The sequence below is a fragment of the Panthera pardus genome, unplaced genomic scaffold (genome assembly GCF_024362965.1).
Source record: "Panthera pardus isolate Hobbes unplaced genomic scaffold, ASM2436296v1 HiC_scaffold_7, whole genome shotgun sequence".
Taxonomy (NCBI): Eukaryota; Metazoa; Chordata; class Mammalia; order Carnivora; family Felidae; genus Panthera; species Panthera pardus.
The window spans coordinates 39,169,069-39,186,489 of NW_026527002.1; the positions used below are offsets into that span (position 1 = coordinate 39,169,069).

A 17,421-nucleotide genomic window follows, 5' to 3' on the forward strand; every position below is an offset into this window, starting at 1 on the left:
AAGGACCATAAAATGGGAAGGAAGTAGCCTAATCACATACATTAATTATTATTTTGAAAGACAGTACAACCAAACATAGAGCTTCTCAAAGTTTCAAAACAGTCTTGGTCACTTTGATGTTCTGAGGCCTCCTGATCATAAGAGAATAGGAGTACCAAAGTGGAGTTACCAACTTTACAGTATATTTTAGCTATTTGTATTCAGCCAAGTGATACTTCAAAAAAATACCAACAACTTTGTGTACACATCCCAACAGCACCCCTTCCTGACCAAGAGGTACAGGGTAAATGATTCCCCCGCCCTCTTCCAGCCATCTCCCTACCCTGCAGTAACGCAGCATAAAGCACAGTATTTTCATGACCTAGCAGCCAGATTGGAGCATGGAATATGTATTGGGTAGTTGCAAATCTGCTCCTTGGAATGAATCGCTACCCATAGTCTTGTCCAGCAAGAATCATGTAGGGTCAGTGGAAAAATGCAGTGTCTGAGAGAAGCATCTTAGATGCACCTCTATTTTTACCAGCCTCTGCAAGGATGAATAAATTTGTTTTATTTCAAAGAAAGTGAGCATGGAGTCACTTCTCTCATATATATTTTAAAGGGAAGAATAAACTAAGCCAGCCTGAGCATTTCCTTCCATACACAGATGAAACGACTTCCACATGGCTTTTAATTACGTTCCTCCAAACTAATATTCTTTGAACAAGTAATGTTCTCTCTATGGAGTTACTCCTGTAAGTTGGCACTGGAAGGGGGGGGGGAGCGGGCGGGAAGGACTGTAAACAGTAATATTCACATCCATTCTGAACAACTACAATGCCAAGAAATGCTCTGAATATTTCCATGGACCTCCCACATTCTCGATAGGATGTTTTCTGTGCATGGTGATCCACAAATATTATCATTCCATGACAATGCAGTTTCATCAAGGTACGTCTCAATCCATGGGATACGAGTCCCACACAACAGACGGCGAATTTGGCGCAGCCCGGCGCACGCTGCGTGTGTTACTTACTGGTTATATTGCAGTGGTCACACTGAGTCCCGTATGGCGCCGTATTAACGAATGGCATGCAAGCACCTTCTGTTGAAACATCTGCGACAGGGAAATTTCAGGCATTTTTCCAGATAATTTTTGTGCTCTGGACCAAATTTTCATTAGGACTATAAAACCTGGCAAGCAGTATTGTTGTGTATGATTTTTTAATAAACTGGGACATGCCTTTGTTACAGGAGTGAGGAAAAGGGCTCTTCAGAGACTCTTTTCTATTATAAAAAGTTCAGAAAACATATGACAGCTCACAAAATAACATCTCCCAACTTTTTTTTTTTTTAAGTGCAAGTTTCCAGGCTTTTGTAGACATATAAATAAAATTCACAGTTTTGGATGCAGAAAGCAAAAATGCAGATTTTCACAACTTGTAGTAAATTATTTCAACGGTGGCTTTCCTTAAACATGTGTTTGTTAGGAATGCACACAACCGACAGAGATGTTTCTTATGTATTTAATTTTTGATGCTTGCTGCCAAAACCAATCTGTGCAAGAGGTTTTACTTGTTTGAAGAGACACCGTGTTTCAGAATTAGAAAAAAAGTCAAGAGTTTGGGCACATGCCTTTTTGTACCCACAAACAATGCGAACTTAACAACTAGCATTGTTCTTTTTATTTTCACCAGTTCAAACATGGGTGTTTCCATTTCTTTCTTCACTGCCAATAACCACCTTACTACTACAGTAATGGAGGCTAGAAAAACTCCCTTTTGTAATTCTTTAATTCCCCGTGCCCTGCTACAAACACTAATGCAAAACAAACACGCTTGGCAGTAAATATGTGCATTATCATTATGTAAATAGGCATGTTATCATTATCCTTTGATGATGCTGTTCTTTGTAAAGCCTTTTTTTTCTTTCTAAATATATTATCCAATTTAAGTTATAATGCATATTATACCACTGGGGCTATATAAACACTCTAGATCAAGGAGAATGAGTAGACGGTCTATAATACAACAAAATGTTTACCACCTATGCATATGGTGTGTGATGCAAACAAACAGACCAGTGCTGTTGCACATTACACAATCCTACCCGAGCCACGCACGGAAACCTCTGAGATTAATATCCGTCTTGCTGTTCAAATTGAGTAGCACGTTATGACATTTTATATTGACAACATTATAAGCTGAGATGATACATTTTAAACTTGATGAGATGAATGATCTAGTACCAGCAGAAAACACGCTGCATATCTGAACCTTATATGAACTAGGAGCGACTCATGTCACAGTCTGTTTGGAAATGTTACAATGTTTGCATAAATCCATTGCTTATGCATAAGCACCAGGGAACTGGGATCCTGAGGCAGGCAGTAAGCTGTAAAGTTCTCGTGGAGCTTGATAAGCATGCAAGATGCATCTCACATTCTCCTTGGTGAATTGCAAATGTTTGGGTAAGAAACAGCAGATAGCTGCATATTGTAGGAAGAGATCAGGGCCGATTTCTTCAGTAGGGGTTGGAAGGGAGCTAGAGAGGCTGGGCATAGGGAAAGGAAGGACTGAGTACCCCTTCCAATTTACCTAGGCCCCTCAAAACATGCAAAACCCACCCGAGGATGTAGATTTTTGGTCCTAATTGTCCTCACATTCTGTAGTTGTCAAAATTGTTGGGCATAAATATCAACTATTTGAGTTCACTATAAAGACACAGGGATGCTGTTTAATTAAAGTGGGAATGATGGTGCTCCTCAGCTTCCATTATTTTCTCTTTTCTAGAGCAAGTAAGCTGTTAACTCTGGAACACGACAGTTACATTTATTCCTTGTTTAAAATGTGTTGTCAATATATTTTTTTTCTTTGGAGTCTCCTAAAGGAGTTTGCTACTTGACACATAGTTAAACTGATAAGAGTTCAAACAGCTTAAAGACTCCATTTCCGTAAATTTAAAACTCATTAGCATTAGCATCTGATTTACAGGGCTTCAGAACACACAAATTAGGCCACGTGTTCCGTGTGCCCACCTCACCCCTCACTAGGCACTCGCTCTGGGTAAAAAGCCCTTTCTTTCCCTTTTTAAATATGTTATCCAGTCTTAGGGCCTGTGCACTGTGTACCACTGGGGCTGCAGACAAACCTGAAACGCTTTGAGGGATTTCAGGTATTACACCACACACACCAAGCTTTCTTCTTGAACCCGAGAAAGGACCATGTCTATTTTAGCATAAGATTAGTGGTGGATAGATATAATTTGAGAGGTGGGGGCTGGGAGGGGGGCAGATATTGCGTGAACTGACGCCTTGTGCTGGACGTAGTGTCTTGCTAAATCTTCGCTGGGAGAACGAGTCTTTCCCTCCCCCGACCACCCCGACCCGAAACTCCCTCTCTCCCACTTTACCTGGGTTAATCTGCTAGGGCTATCATAACAAAATCCCATAGTCCAGGTGGCTTAAACAAGATTTTTTTTTTTTTTCTCACAGTCTGAAAGCTATAAATCCAAGGTCAGATACCATCGGGGTTGGTTTCTGGTGAAGCCTCTGCTCCTGGCTTGCAGATGGCCTTTATGATGATGATGATGATGATGATGATGATGATGATTAATTATTATTTCAATTCAAGTTAGTTTACATATGGTGTAGTCTTGGCTTCAGGAGTAGAACCCAGTGATTCATCACTTACATATGACATCCAGTGCTCATCCCAACAAGTACCCTCCTTAGTGCCCATCACCTGTTGAGCCCATCTCCTCACCTACTTCCCCTCCAGCAATCCTCAGTTTGTTCTCTGAATTTAAGAGTCTCTTAAGGTTTGCCTCCCTCTCTGTTTTTATCTTATATCTCTTTCCCTTCCCCTATGTTCATCTGTGGTGCTCCTCAAATTCCACGTATGAGTGAAATCATATAATATCTATCAGATATCATTTGATATCACATGGCCTTCTTTGTGCTGTGTCCTCCACATATGGCCCTTTCTCTGTGCATGTGCAGAGACAAGGGAGATCTCTGGTGTGTTTCCTTTTCTTATAGGAACACTGGTCCTATCGGATTAGGGTCTATCCTATGACCACATTTAACCTGAATTACCTGTCTGATGGTCCTGTGTCCACACAGTCATATTAGGGGTTAGCGCTTCAGTCTGAAGGCCACAATTTAGTCCTCAGCACTAGACATCAATCAGGTCACAGCTAAGATCTGCTTTCCTCCTGGGAGTGCCCCCAGCCCTAAAGTTTAGGTCAGGTGGCAGTTTCAAATTAAGCCAGAGGTTCAGTAACATCTTGCACGTCGCAGCAGCAAGCCTGATATTCTTTCCACTCTGTGACCACGTGGCCTAGTTAAGAAGCTGGAAAATGTGCCTGTGAGATTATCCCAGAGAAGGTGCTTCCTGAGTCAGACATGTGTGAATCGAGGCCCCAGGCCAATGTGATTGGGTGAGAGACTGCCCCTCTTTGAAAGTGCACCCATTTTTTGTGTGAAAATATAAACCAAGAACTGGAAGACTTAAAATTAGGGAGTGAGAATCCGCAGAAAGTGGAGTTACACCAGTTGACAAAACATCAGCTCGGCATTGGGGGCTTACAGTCCTGACCGGGTTGGTGGAGAAGAGACATAGCGTCTGCCCGCTTAGGGGTCAACACAGCTCAGACCGGGAGCAGAGTCAGAGCCGTGTCTGGAAGCTGCCAGCCACTTACCTACACACTATTCAAGATCCACCAAGGCAGTCACATCTCACTTTGCTCCTTCCTTGGAAGGGTGGATGGGAGCCTGCCATCTGCCAGGGAGTTCATAAACTTGAATGTGTAACAGTGTACCCACTGCCATTACTTTTTAGAAATTCGATCTGGCTTCTGACAAGCCTTTTGGGGAAGGTGGTAATCACTCACATACCTGGGCTTCTCCACAGGGCCTCTCTGACCAGTCCTTGCTGCCTCTTCCCCATCTCTTGGGATTGACCGTGGTTGAGACTGTGTTCATATTGAACCAGCATTGGTGACCCGATAGAGCTTTGTCCAGATTCGTTAAATTACAAACGAGAAAATCTCTGTACAATGGCAACAGGTAGGGCAGTGGTTCTCTCCCCTAGGGGACATGTGGCAATGTGTGAGGGATTTTTTTTTTTTAACTTTGTTGTTGTTGTTGTTTTGTTTATTTATTTATTTTTGAGAGAGAAAGAGCTAGCACAAGTGAGGAAAGGGCAGAGAGACAGGGAGACACAGAATCTGAAGCAGGCTCCAGGCTCTGAGCTGTCGGCACAGAGCCTGATGCTGGGCTAGAACTCATGAACCGCGAGATCATGACCAGAGCTAAAACCCAGAGCCAGATGTTTAACCAACTGAGCTACCCAGGTGCCCGAGGAAATTTTTGTTTGACCTGACCTTGGGTGCAGAGCAAGGATGGTGACACTTGCATGTAGTAGGTAGAGATTAGGGAGGCCACTAAACATCCTACCAAGCATGGGAGAGCCCCTCATGACAAAGGATTATCTGCCTCTCAAATGTCAATAGTACCAAGGTTAGAAACCCTGATAGAGAGGTTAAGAAAAAGGGGTTTGGATTAAAACCGTCACTTGGATTCATTCCCTTAACCTGCGACCAAGGTTAAGTTCACTCACCTGTCAAATGAGTATATAATACTCATTTCTTAGTTCTAAGGATTAACAGATAATATATCAAAACATTATTGTTAGTTTAGCATAAACCAGGTGCTGAATAAATTCTGAAATGCTTCGTGCAGTGACACAGACTCAGAAATCATCCAATAAATGGCAGGAACTACTGTTAATAGATTTCTAAATAAATAACAAACTGTTGCAAATATATAGTATTCAGACTAGATTAGGGATCAGTGTGTGTCAGAGGAGCCGAATGGGTAGGTATGATAGACTGGAAAATTATTTGTGATTGCCCCATTATTTCTGACAAATGAAACCATTCTATGATGTGATGTGTGCAAAAAAAGGAACTCGAATCACCAGGCAAGAAAATTCCAGTGACATCTCTTGAGAGATCAGAGGGTTCTGGGGACAAGGGAGAAGCCTTAAAAGGACTGAGGAAGGCTCAGGGGACACAAAAAAGAGAGGGGAGGGGCTGAGAAGACAGGGGAGCTGGGTAGGAATGGACAGGGATTGAGAAGCCCTAATGAAAGGAGGAGATCCAGAAAGCCTGTCAGGTAGAAATGCAAAGGTAAGGTAGACTGAAGGAGGCTGGGTTGGAATTCTCAATCCAGATTTTGCCTATGGACCTGGTATAAGGATCCGGCCTTCCCAACTCAGAAAGAACTCACTTTCCTTTTACGAAAACACTTGGAACACAACAAGGATCCACTGTAGTTGCTCTAATCTGTCCAAAAGTTTTCCTCCGCGTCCGGAAACTCTCCTCGGCCGTTCACCTTTTCAACTACCTCCCTGAAGAAGGCAGCCCACCTCTGGGGCTGTTGAAAGAGCAAAAGTAATTGTTCCCAACAGAGGTCCTGGATGAACACGAGCTGGATGTGGGACACAGGTCTACTGGTGTCTACAGGTCCCTGTGTGTTGAGTTGTATCCAACACGAATCAAATCCGAGAGGGAATTGTAATTGTTTTTAAAACACCAAACATGAGAACAGCTGAACTTCTTGGGGGGGAAAAATCACTGGGTAATTGAGGTTAGTAGGGAGATTACTGAAAAGCTGGAAAGTTCTTGATGTTAATTTTCTAATCAGTAACAATCATAAAACGACTAGCTTTTTAAGAGACATCACGTATCCATTTACACCAATTTCACGTTAAGAAAGAAATTATCTTCTCAGAGGGTTATTTTCTTTTTTCTGAACTCAAAACAGAAAAAAGTTCAGCGCCCCCGCGCCCCGGAACGGACGGGGCTCTCCCAGAACCGGGGGCCTTGAGAGGAAGCAGAGCTCAATTCCAAATCCACATCGGTCACGCGGCGCCTGCATTTCCCCCAATTCCTTTCAAGTTGAACACACTTTTCAAGAAAGGGGAAAAAAATACAAATGCTGGAGAAGCCTTTTATAAACAAGCCATTTAAACTTCAGAGACAATTAGCCCCCCTGCCCGTTTTTAACTTCTGGGTTTCGGAGCCTCGGCTTTCCTGATAATTTACTTTTGAAATTCTCAGGCCCGTGGGGCTGGCCAGGCTGAGCTCTGACTTCACATGGGCGGCCGCCGGGAGATGGCAAGTGGCCGTGGTCAGTTTGACGAAGTATACATAAGCTTTCGGCACCGCGTATCTGCAATATCATGGACGGTCAAGGAGGCGCCTGTTATAAAAATACACAGTGAAACACAACTGAAGGACTGTGCTTTCTCAAAGACGAGAGTAATGCATTCCTTCTGTTTAGGCTCATTTTCCAGCCTTTCACATTCTTTGTGAACAAGAGTTATAAAACAACCCTGATGCAGGCCAATTATTTTTACTTTGAAGGCCATTAATCAAGATTGACTAAGAAAATGAAGACAGCTAAGCAAAATTTCATATGTGAGTGGAGTGAGATTAAAATAAAACCAGATGGGATGGACAGAGACACTAAGCATTTTTTTTTTTTTTTAAATTTTTGGACTCATGTAATAAATGTCTTTTACAAATTACAGCACTCTTATTTTCTTACAGTAAATCAAATCAGGCCATAATGTACAAGTGGTCTCATTGCTGAAATGTCAAAAATAGAACCTGCCTTGTTCTTGTAGAGTAATTCCTCAAATCTAAACCAGCAGTGCGGGCTAACAGTCTATAAACCATTTACCTGTGTGCAATCAGAAATGTACCTGATGGATGGATTTCTCATGGCCACAGAGTACACCATACAGTGAACTCACAGAAATCTCACCCCAAAATGATTCAAGCTTTTGGATCAGAATTATCAAGTAGGCCAGTACCTTGTAAGTTAAGAAAAGGGGAGTTCGAGACTTGTTCAATACGCAGATTCTCTGTCATAGAAATGACTGGGAAGGTCACAAGCTCCACCCATTTGGAGACTTAAAAATAAATTTTTTTCTAGATCTTCAGGATCTGAAACTGCCAGTAGGTTCATTAGTTTTTCACATGAATACATATTCTATAAGCAAAAGAGTAAAATGTGGATGTTAAAAAATAAAATGAGGGGCGCCTGGGTGGCTCAGTCGGTTAAGTGTCCGACTTCGGCTCAGGTCATGATCTCGCAGTTTGTGAGTTCGAGCCCCACGTTGGGCTCTGTGCTGACAGCTCAGAGCCTGGAGTCTGCTTCGGATTCTGTCTCCCTCTCTCTCTCTCACCCTCCCCTGCTCACACTCTTGTCTCTCTCTCTCTCAAAAACAGACAAACATTAAAAAAAATGTTTTAAATAAAAGGAAATTTTTTTCTCTCCAATGTTGCATGGATAGCAAGGTTCTGTCGCCCTACTTCATACAACAGCAGTATCTTCCTGCAGTGGGAACATGACTGAAAATAACCAGCTGTTACAGGATCTCTTTCAAAACACACGCCATAATCCCGAAGAATTCTTCCCCATTTAGCACTGTCAGGTTAAAAAGTCTGCTTAGGAAATGAGACTAAACTTTCTTTTCATAACACTCAATGAACCATCTCCACCATGTATTTAGAGAGGACATACGCATTTCTTAAAGCAGATTCAAAATAATCTGTAAAGAAAATGAAGTAGATTTTCAACCATGGTAAATTTTCTTAACTCCTCTGATGCTTCCTTTTTAAAGATGAAAAAGGCAATTTGGGGTTTTAAAAAGCATATTTTTTGCAAAATTCTTTTCTTGGGAGACAACTCAACCCTGAGAATGAGAAGGACAACTGCCATTCATTTCTCCTCCACAAATCTCTAAACAAATCAGGAGATATTGGTCCAAAATTCCTCACTAAACAACACAACTCCCTTCACACAGTTGTATTTTATTTAACGTAATGGATGTGATCCTCAAAAGTTACATGAACGTTCCATTTCTGTAAGTGGGCTCAACCTTTAATTGCTTCCCATTTAAAGCCTGCTGGTGAATTCTGTAAATAAGGTTTCTTACTGATATATGGATGCTAACATAAAAGAATATTAGTGAAATAATTAAATTGGCACAAACTTCTGAAAGCTCAGAGCATTTTTAAAGTTCAGATGTTTATGTGGATTTCTTGATCAATGATCTGGCAACCAGACTGACTCTACACAATATGTTTCTTTGTAGAGCAGGAATACAGGACTTTCCACACAGTGTATCTCTAACTCATGTAAAATATTATGGTGAAAATTTCCTGTTTTGATCTCAGATTGTTGTCAAATATATCTACTTCTCCTCTCTTGATATCCAGAGGTCTATCCATTGCAATCCCATCCTCCAAGCCTAAACCTTAAAATACCTTAAGTTTTAACACCCTACAGTCCTCTTTAATATCTCAAACACCCCTGCTGCTTGCCCTCACCTGTCTGCCAGCCACCATGAGCTACCTGTCAATGTCAGTCCATGAAGTCAAGACTTCCCCCAAATCTAATACAGAAGAGCTGACCATCTTGGTAGGGTGAGGGAGGGAGATATTTCAAGGGAATGGTGTTACTAAGTCATCAACTTTCTATGCAAAGAGGAGAAAGTCAGGCTGGAACCTAATAGAGCAGAAGAGAGGAATTTAACATAGCCAAGAGAGGAAAAATTTGTTTGCCCCCAACTCAGTCTTAATGTTTTCCAGTTACCTAGTTTCATTGTTTATGCTGAAGTCAAAAATCTAAGACTTATTTGGGATTCTGCTCTTTCTTTATCCACACCCAACCCATCAGTAAAAATTAGCAACTCTGACTTCAAAATACATCCCAATTCCCAACAGTTCTCTACTACTCTCTGTAAAACTTCTGGTCAAGTCTCCTCTGACAGTGACTTCTTGACTGAACTACAGCAATATACTCCCTATCTTTTCCCTGCCTCTCCTCTGGCCCTTGTGATCAATTTTCCAGAGAGCAGCAGAGTGATCTTTTAAATATGGAAATTAGCTCTTATCTTCCATTCCTCTTGAAAACTTTCCAATTGTTTTCCTTCCCAAGTAGAGTAACACCCTAACTCATTACAATGCCAACACCCTAACTTATTACAGTGGCCTACCCAGCCTTATCTCATCCTGTCTCCACTTACCTTTCAGACATCATCTCCTTCCACTTTCACTGTGCCTTACCACATTCAAGCCAACTGTCCCTTTGTTGCTTCTGGAACAAGCCAAGTTCATTTCTGTCTTGGGGCCATTGCACTGTGTCCTGTACACAGAGCACTAAAAAAATATTTTACCAATATTTTGTATGGCTGTCTGCTTCTTGTCATTCAAATCTCTGCTTAAATGTCACTTTCTCAGAAGGGCCACTTTAACATTCTGACTACATTTCCCCCAGCCATTGTCTGTCACATTACTTTATTTTAATTCTCTGCCTTTTTCCTTGTGGATGTGTTCGTTTACTTGGTGACTGTCTATCAACGATAGAATGAGAGCTCCATCATAGCTAAGGCCTTGCGTCTCTTGGTTATTACTGTTTTTCTAGCATTAGATGAATGCTTGTCCTTCAACAGGAATAAAATAAGTCTGTTGAACAAGTCTAGGAATCAAAAATGGAGACAAAAATAGAGATAACTCAGAACGCAAAAGAAGGAGAAGTAGAGATTGAAAGGGGTGGAGATGAGGTATAAGGAGCTCCTTCAGAGTCCAACTTCACAAATGTGGAGCCTCCTGCTTGCTCTCCCCTTTTTTATGGGAAGGCCCATTTTTAAACAGACAGTTACACTGAGCAAAATCAGCTGTTCCTGGGATTGCCTTTCAAATCCTTCCCTTCCTCTTCTTCCCTTCTTTCCATCCACATCACTGTTTCTCTCAGTTCTCCATGCTTTTCTGGCTGAACCACCTTGTTCTGGTCTTGCCTATTCCCAGTCCATCCAGGGGACTGGTACCAAATTAATCTTACTAAAAACAGTTTGCATGATGTCACCTTCCAGCTCAAAACACTCTTCAAGTGGTTCTCATTATCTAAGGGCAAAGGTCAAACGTTTTAGTTTAGTACACAAGACCGTCAAACTACACCCAGACGTCCTTTCCAACCTTATCTACCCTTGCTCCAACAAGAGTCCACTGCTTAGCTCAGCCAGACTCCTTCGCCCCTTGACTCATCTTGTCAGTCCCGATCTTGATTAAATCCTGATCCTGATCCTGATTAAAATCTTCTCTTTTTGTCTTCTACTCAGCTTTTAACCAGTGATCACAGTCTAGACAGAATCCCCAAGGATCTTTTTTAAATCCTAGAGTGCTTATTATTACTAATATCATTTACTATATCTCTGGCCATTATCAACACATTACTTTCAAATGATCACTATTTTCTCATTTACACAAGTCTTGGTTTTCATGAAGGCTGGAAATATATTACTTTACTTTCTCCCTGCATTCAGCTCACCCTGCAGTGAGCATGTTATTGGAAATCTCAGAGACTGTATTCCCTTATTAGGGAAAGGAGGATAATAATAGCAGTTTTGTAGATTTGCTAGAAAAATTAAGTGATATAATGCATTTAATTAGCTTAGCACAGTGATATATAAGAAGTGTCATTATCTTAGTGCATTGCAAAGTGGCAGATTAACAAATTGATTGATTAATTGATCCGATTATCTTTAAAAAACCCCATAAAACATGGATTTATTTATACTACAAGTACATTTCCCCCAAATATGCATATAGTAAACACCTATAAGTTAATCTTTTTAAAAAGTATATAACTTTTGATTTCCAAAACCACCACTATATTTAGTAACTTAACCCAGTGATTCTTAACCTTAACCTATTCTTAACTAAAACCATATTGAAAATCTGATTAAAGCTCTAACCTCTCTCCCTAGAAAAATGCATGTACATACAAAATTTGGTATATGATTTCAGAGAGTTTCATGGCCCCTTATAGACCGTGCATAAACTTCTGGGAGTCTACTGGATCCTTAGCAAGCCATGAAATCCAATGTCAAAACTGATCACTTTTCCCATTCCTGGCTCTCTGACAGTGATGCATCAAACACCAATCTGCAGTAGAACACGTGAACTCAATGTTGTTTTTGTTTTTGTTTTTTGCTTTTTTTGTAATGACAAAATTAAATGAGATCAAATGAAACCAAAATAATAAAGGAATAATGGATTTTTCTTTTAACACTTTCTGCAACAGAGTGCATTATCATGCTTTTGTATTGGGTTTCAAAAACACAGACCATTCACTTTAGGCTCTTTCTTTCTTTCTTTCTTTCTTTCTTTCTTTCTTTCTTTCCTTCTTTTTTTTTCACATGTAAGATAGAAAGCAATACTTACCTGGCAGGGGAAATACCACTATCATGAGATAGAAAGCTAAAAATTCAAAGGAAAGCCCAAGTTTAACTTCAGATTTGAGATTTTAGTTCACATGAACTTTCTTCCTTCCTTCTTTTGTTCTTTCTTTCCTTCCTTGAAGTAACTCAATGCTTATTCAATGCCATGCTGTTTGCTAAAAATTGGGCAGACAATAGTAAGCAATATAGCTTCAACCTGAACACTCTCGTGGAAAAGACAATATTATTAAATACCTATGCGGATGAATATGTGCTTCAAATGTGTACCAAGAAAGACAATCAGTGGAAGTTACAAGAGTATGTAACTGAAGGAGATGACCTACTCTAGGGATCAAAGAAAGTCTCTTGGACACATTTTAACTGTGATTTGGAGACTGAGAAGGCATTAGCTAGGTGAAGTGTGAGGGTGGGGGATTGGGTGGTATGATAGGAGTCACCAAGGCAGGGATGAACATTTTAGGAACTCAAAGAACACGGGTATCACTGGAAGGTGGGAGAATTATGGTAGGCAATGTACGCCATGTATTTCTGTTAGGAACGCTTCTGATTTCAAATAATAGAAGATTCTACTAACGGTTTTAACAATGTAAGTTCAATAACAAAGATTTTAGTGGTAGACAATTATTTACCTTGGTTCAGCTGTCCACCGATGCCAATGGAGACCCGGGTTTATTCTGTTTTTCCTCTATCCATGGTTAGTGGGTTGCTTTTAATCCTCACACTTGTCATCTCATGGTCATAAAATGGCTGCTGAAACTCCTGACCTCGTAGCCATATTCAAGGCAGGAAAAAGTGAAGGAAAGGGTAGCAGCATCAGCTACATCTGTCTGTTTCATATGAAAAAGCAAAGGTCCTCTTGGTCCTCAGCACATTTACAATTATACCCCATGGTCAGAAATCTGTGACATGCCGTCTTTTAGCTGCAAATGCAAGAAAGGTTGGAGAAGTGATTATCAGCTTTCCTAGCTCTTGGGGTAAGGTGGGCAAGGGAGAACCAACATGGGTACTGATGTAGGGCTAGGTAAATAATAATGCCTGCTTCTCATGTCAAGGCTTTATTCTTTATCTTGAAAAACAGAATGAGTGCAACCAATAAGTATTCCAATTTAAAAAGGTATAATCACTCAAAAACATGTATCTCTGAGGCTATCACCAGGAAAATTGATTCGAAGGAGAAAGAGATGATGTGAGGTGACAGAAAGATATTGATCCAGGTGACAGATGGTTGGGATTTGAACTGAAGGGGTGGTGGTGAAGAGGGAGGAGGAACACAGCAGGTAGTTCAGGAGGTTTAGGGTGGCTCTGATTATTCATAGGATTTTTGTGTTTTGCAAATGCAGTCGTGTGTGAATTTGCTTCAAAACTATAGTTTTATACCAAATTAGCTCATTCTAAAGTCGAAATCTGACTAGCTTGGTATAAAGATACGTGTTGTCCTTGAACTTAAAATTCTTCTCAGTGAAACTCTTGGGAGGTATAAAAGCTGGGTGATTCATTTGGCAAGATAAAATTACTTTCTAATCCTTTTTTCCTTACAAAAGTCAAAACTGCACTTCCATTTAGTGATGTAGAAAAGGTAGAAAACTGATGTATTTGTACCTCCAGCTTAATAAAATAATTGTGCTTTTGTGTTCATACCAAGGAAAACCCAAACGCAGTAGATTAAGGATATCCTTAAAGACATGAAGAAAAATTTCAGTTGCCTTAAGTAAGGCAAAACATTCTACAGGAAAAAAAAAAGTGGGGGGAGGGGGGTTAAACCCACATCCTAACATAAATTTCACAGAAAAATATTAGAATTTCTCAGGGTTTTCTATAACTGCTATTAGAATTCATTCGTGAGCTGAGATTTTTTTATTTCAACTTTCACATTAACAGTCCAATAATAAACCCTTGATTAAAGAAAAAGAATTCCAGTGAAAGGGTTGAAATAAGCTTAATTGTAGAGGTGTGATTAGTGCCACAGTGATAGACTCCCAGGTAATGATTTTTAAAATTTTATAGGAAATGTTTAACAAGATGATTGCCTGACTATAAAATGTCTCTGTATAAGAAAATAGTCTTTGAAAGCAGCATTGGGCCCTATTGCACTAATACATCCATGAATGGCAACATTTCTTTTGTAGTTTTGATGAATGTTAAAGTAGAAACTATATTATAATGATTTTGGACCCAAAACTGTGAAAATAGCTAGCAGAATACGAACGCTTTACCAGATCAATCAATTTTCATTTAAAATTCTGCTTATTGTGTATGGTATCAAACTATGAAAATGTAACATTTCAAACTAGTGATTTCTGTCCTACCAAAATTGCAGTACTTATTTGGGTTTTAAAGTAGATAGGATCAGCATTAGAGACAGCATGGTGTAACCAAAAAAGAAAAAAAAAAAAAATATATATATATATAGAGAGAGAGAGAGAGAGACAGAGAGAGAGAGAGAGAGAGATACCCATATTCTAGTATCTTATTCATTCAACTGCAAACATTTACACATGGCCTAAAAAGTGTAAGACACTGAAAATAGAAAGGCCCCAGATATTTCCAGGTATTCTTCTTAAGAAATGCTCAGGTTTGACATGACCCTGTGTTCAGTTGTAATGATGAACATACAGGTTTGTGGGAGCAAAGAAGAGAACTCATCTCAGGTGGGTGTGGATAGAGGAAGAGGTGACGTGTGAACTAAGACTCAGAGTCTTATAAACGGAATGGAGCCAGTTCAAGGAGGCAAAGAACATTAGGAAACAGTGACTGTTTAAGGGGCTCAAGCGATTGGATGCCACCAGAGTTCAAAAAGTGTCAAACAATGAGACAGAACAATACTGATCAACTCTGGCTAACTTGACTAGGGGAGAAGAATGCTGGAAAGGTATAGGATGGCTCACAAAGAGTCTATATTTCTCACTAAGAAACATGAATTTAATTCTGAAGACAATAAAGAATCTTCTGGAAAGTGCTGTAGTCATACTTAGATTTGAAATAATTCACTTGGGTGACTCTGTGAAGGATGGATTTACAGGAAGCCAGTAGGAGCCTTTAGGTGCTGAGCTTGGAGGAAGACATTGGAGAGGAGCCAAGAAATACTTGGGAAGTAAAATCTGCAAAAATAGAGAAGACTCAAGAATACAAAGTATAGGACTCATGGAGGCTGACCCAAGAACGGTGGAAGCAAAGCTTGTGTGGTGGAGAAGGTGATAAGTGTTCAGACACGTTGAGTTTGGGGTGCCTATGGGATATCTAGGCAGAGATGCCAGCAGAAAGCTGGATATAGGAGTCCACAACTCAGGGGAGGTTTCTGGGCAGAAGACAGTGATGAAGAAGTTGTCAGCATGCACCATACAAGGGGAAGAAATTTCAATTGCTAATAATACCCCTCAGGAGGTCCTGCCTTATATTGTGGGATTCCCTGAAGATCAAATGACAGAATATATTGAAAAAAAGCACAGAAGAGAAGTATGGGATGGTCATTACTTGAACTTGGCCTCAAATGCTTAAGTGATGTACATTTTAAAAATTACAGAACTGTTACTGTAATAACATAAACACTCACTTACCAAAATACTTTCTGTGGTATGAAATAGATATTCAACAGAGCAGAAAATACTACTAAGAAAAATGTATTATTCTATTGAAAATCTGTTTTGATGAAATAATCAGGGAAAAGCTCATGAAGGAAATAAAACCTTATATTTGAATAATAAGTTCAATTTTTTAAAGTTGTCAGATTTCATTTTATCCTTGTGTTTTCCTATATGTGCCCTCAAGAACAAATCAAAATAATTAGAAAAACTCTCTTTGGGGTTAAAATTTCCAGGTCATTCTTCAGGTAGAATTAGTCCTTAACAATTCTTGAATGCTGTTGGATTCAAAGAAGTGGAAAGAAAAAGAATCTCACAATATTTTGTTAACTACATCCAATGACTTTTGAAACTAGTCATTGGACTTGGCCCTAATTATATCGAAAGGAGAAGGTCATGATTTAAGATCATTTTCTTTGCTTATGCCCCTCAGTATTCAGTTTTCATTTCATCTCCTCTTTTCCAAAGTAAGTGATGTAAAGTCATCTTTGCTACTTTCCCAGAAATAATTTTAAAGTTGGTATTTAGTACTGAAATTAGGATTTTCATATGTAGACTTCCTGTCCTTATTTACAACACATTGAAGGGTGATACAACACTCCCTTCGGTTCTGTGGGAGCCCATCAGAAGGGTTTTGTTAGTTTAGTATTATTTTATTTTATTTTATTTTTAAATGTTTTTACTTATTTTTTTGAGACAGAGAGAGGCAGAGCATGAGCAGGGGAGGGGCAGAGAGAGACGGAGACACAGAATCCGAAGCAGGCTGCAGGCTCTGAGCTGTCAGCACAGGGCCCGATGCGGGGCTCGAACTCATGGACTGAGATCATGACCCGAGCCGAAGCCAGACGCTTAACCGACTGAGCCACCCAGGTGCCCCAGTTTAGTATTATTTTAAAAAATACATCAGGTTAGTTTTAAGTAGTTAGGGTCAGTTAGAGACCAGCAGAAGGACACGGTGCTTAGAATCAATTACAAGCTCCTAAGGCAGACTAATTAACCACTTTTTTGAACCTTAACTGTGAACTGCACACAATGACACCTACCTTCTAGTACTTTTAAGAGATAACTTAGATGATGTATATAATGGGCTTAAAATAACAGCTGGTTATTTTTTCTCAATAAATTAATAGATATTCCTAGTGTTAGTGATAATAAACAACTGTTTCATTATGAGATAATCTTTATAACTCAGTGACATTTACTTTGACTGCACAGCATGCATATACCTTTATAACTTGAGAGAGGTCCTAAAATAGGTGAGAGACTGGGCCAGGCTTCCAAAAATGAAAACTTTAAAAAGCATATTGATACATTGTTTCCTTCTGACCAACTAGATGTTCCCACTGAGTACATAGAGAAATTTGGAAATCATAACATACGTCATGTTGCATGGATCCAAAGAGTATATTTAAAAATTTCTGTATCACTAGATATTTATATGTAGCATTGTATTGTATGTAGAATATTATATTGTATCATTCTCTTTTAGTACTTTTAAAGAATTGTTTTACTGAGGTAATCATTTGCTCAAAGCTATTTTTAATATT

The 17,421-nt window shown here is 39.7% G+C and overlaps 1 protein-coding gene and 1 long non-coding RNA gene across 2 annotated transcripts in view; both read right to left on the reverse strand.

Moving 5' to 3' along the window:
- Window positions 1-6,368, reverse strand: part of LOC109269487 (uncharacterized) — a 172,099-nt gene extending 165,731 nt beyond the window's left edge. The window contains exon 1 of the long non-coding RNA XR_008419891.1: window positions 4,877-6,368. This is a non-coding gene — a long non-coding RNA (uncharacterized LOC109269487). The remainder of the gene's footprint in view (window positions 1-4,876) is intronic.
- Window positions 6,369-12,543: 6,175 nt separating this feature from the next.
- The window catches only part of TRIQK (triple QxxK/R motif containing), a 285,666-nt gene continuing 280,788 nt past the window's right edge, over window positions 12,544-17,421 (reverse strand). The window contains exon 10 of the transcript XR_002081102.2: window positions 12,544-13,055. The gene's annotated coding sequence lies outside the window, so the exon portion shown is untranslated. The remainder of the gene's footprint in view (window positions 13,056-17,421) is intronic.